A 2,730-nucleotide genomic window follows, 5' to 3' on the forward strand; every position below is an offset into this window, starting at 1 on the left:
TGAAGAAATGGGGAAAAAAGGTGTTTTCCACCTGACAAGAGTATGTTGTGAGACAATAATTAAATCAAGATGGAAGGTAGGTTTGGAACCTGCCAGTGTTAATGAAGATTTATTCACTAGTGACATTTGATCAGAACTACTGGGTGGATTTTTAGATTTCATTAGTTAAAGACATAAAATGGTTGTCTGATTAAAGAGGGGAAAAAACAGTAGGGAGCACCCATAAATTACTATAGCTCAATTAGGTGCAGACAGTTTAGTGAGTGTTTATTACTAGTACAAAGGAAGATTTTCCAATTAGATTAAAAGGTTTTGAAAACAACAGTTATAGGCACAGTGATTTAGACCAATTGCTAGAATAACGTATCGTGAGAAGTTTTATTGATTAAAAGTAAACTGATAAGTGATTTGTAGTGTTCATTGTTTATCAGTGGAACCCCTGCTGTGAGGTACACTTTTCCTCACAAGATCAATGAGAGGACTGGGCTAATTTCTTCTCGCCCTGAAAATTGATAAGAATATAAAGGGCAGCTGTATCACTGCTGAAAATACCACCATGATTTATTCAGGTTAATCATCAAGAAAGTGACATTGCATAAATCATTGGGAATCTACCATGCTGGGCTGGGTCCTTCAAGCCGGTTTCACTGTCATAAGGTGGACCAAAGAAAGACAAAAAGAAGCCTAGGATTTAATCAGACAAAGCCTTCAGCTCACTAAACTGCCAGGTTACTGCAAAACCTGGACATGGCAAGGAATCAAAGGGAAGTTGCAGAGACACTGTCTCCGATATAATTTATGACAATAATTTGGTGGGATGGAGCCTAAGATGCAGGCTGGTAGTTCATGGGTCCCTTTGCCTTGAGGTATCCATATGACTTCTAGGGGCAGGTCTTGAAGTAGGCATTTCATTGGCCACAAACTTTCTTACTATGTGTGATTAAAATGAAAATGAGAGAAAAACAGAGAAATGGTAGCTGAATCTCTGGATTCTGCAGATAAAAGCATACTAATGTATGCTACATGTAGATATCATGACATATAGTACAGGAATTCTGCATAAGGAAGGGAAGGAGCAATTATCACCCCCCCCCTCAATGTTTAGAGATAAGCAATATTCCCTTTTCTTTTCCTTATTGAAATATATCCCGAATTTGTCATGCTGGAAGATTTTCTCATTTGCTTTTTCTAACTTTGACTTTCCTAACTGAAATTCTGTAGCAAGAAGCAGCAGCTTGAAACCTCCAAAGGGCAGAATAAGACAACAAACGAGCATTCCATCTGTTGTGACTTTTAGTATTCGCTTTTCCTGAGAAACTGCTTAGTGAATCAATTTCATATTAGCATTAAGAAATTAAGATCTTAGTTCACATGACACATGTACATGTCTATTTCCCCCGAATGTAGAGTCTGCCTGGTTTGAATACCTGCATTGCTCTTCCTATGTGCGTGTGTATGACATGGACTTATTTTTCGATGAATGAAATCAAAGCTGTATAACTGAGGTGCCCTGGTGGGGAAGTCAGTGCCACATCCACCCTGGCCCCAAAGATCACCCCTCTGGGTATGTCTCCAAAAAAGGTTGGTGTTGACATTGCCAAGGCAACAGGCCATTGGAAGGGCCTGAGGATGACCGTGAAACTGACCATTTGAACAGAGAGGCCCTGACTGAAGTGGTACTTTCTTCCTCTGCCTTGGTTATCAAAGCCCTCAAGAAACCTCCAAGAGACAGAAAGAAGCAGAAAACCGGGAAACACAGTGGAAATATCACTTTTAATGAGATTGTCAACATTGCTTGACAGATGTGATACTGATCTTTAGCCAGAGAACTCTCCGGAAACATTAAAGAGATCCTGGGGACTGCCCAGTCTGTGGGCTGCAGTGTTGACAGCCGTGACTCCATGACATCACAGACAGCATCAGTGGTGTGTGGTGGAATGCCCAGCCAGCTAAGAACTGCCAGGGAAAATGTTTCAATACAGCATCATTTGACCAAAACAAAAAACAAAACAAACAAACAAACAAAAAGACCTAATCTCTCCACTAATGAGTTTTGTCTATAAATGGAGATATTTTATTTTTATCTTTTTTTTTTCCCCAAAGATTATTTATTTATTAATGAGAGACACAGAGAGAGGTAGAGACACAGGCAGAGGGAGAAGCAGGCTCCATGCAGGGAGCCTGATGCGGTCTCCAGGATCCTGGGTCTCCAGGATCACGCCCTGGGCGGAAGGCAGACGTTAAACCACTGAGCCACCCAGGGATCACAAAATGGAGATATTTTGACTTACAAGATAAAAAAAAGCATATTAATTTCACTTCTGGTAAATACCTATTTAAATTATCAGATATTGCATAAGAGCCATCAAAACATATTTATTGAGATATATTTATCTCTTCAAAGAAAATGCTGAGTTACCACAAACTCTTCAGGTATCTGTCCTAACAATACGTGAGTCTGAGAACACAGGAAGACTGTGGACAACCAATGCTGCTATCTTAAAATGATGTGATTTCCTTTCTGTTATGCATGTTGGAATAAAACAAGTAGTCTCCTCACTGAAAATCCCTAGCAATCTGAACTGCTTAGAAACTAGCAGTTATGTTCTATCATTGAATCCTGTCCATGTGCCTTTGAAATAGCTCAAATGTTTATATTCCCTTGTTCATATTTACAATTTGCATTTGCATTTTGTGCCATTATTTCCTCTATTCTAAACTACAGGAATT

At 39.4% G+C, this 2,730-nt stretch overlaps 1 pseudogene; it reads left to right on the top strand.

The window, feature by feature from the left end:
* Positions 1 to 1,476: 1,476 nt before the first annotated feature.
* LOC121492683 lies at positions 1,477 to 1,953 on the top strand (annotated as a pseudogene).
* The last annotated feature ends 777 nt before the right edge of the window (positions 1,954 to 2,730 follow it).

This window comes from Vulpes lagopus, chromosome 6, assembly GCF_018345385.1.
Source record: "Vulpes lagopus strain Blue_001 chromosome 6, ASM1834538v1, whole genome shotgun sequence".
NCBI lineage: Eukaryota > Metazoa > Chordata > Mammalia > Carnivora > Canidae > Vulpes > Vulpes lagopus.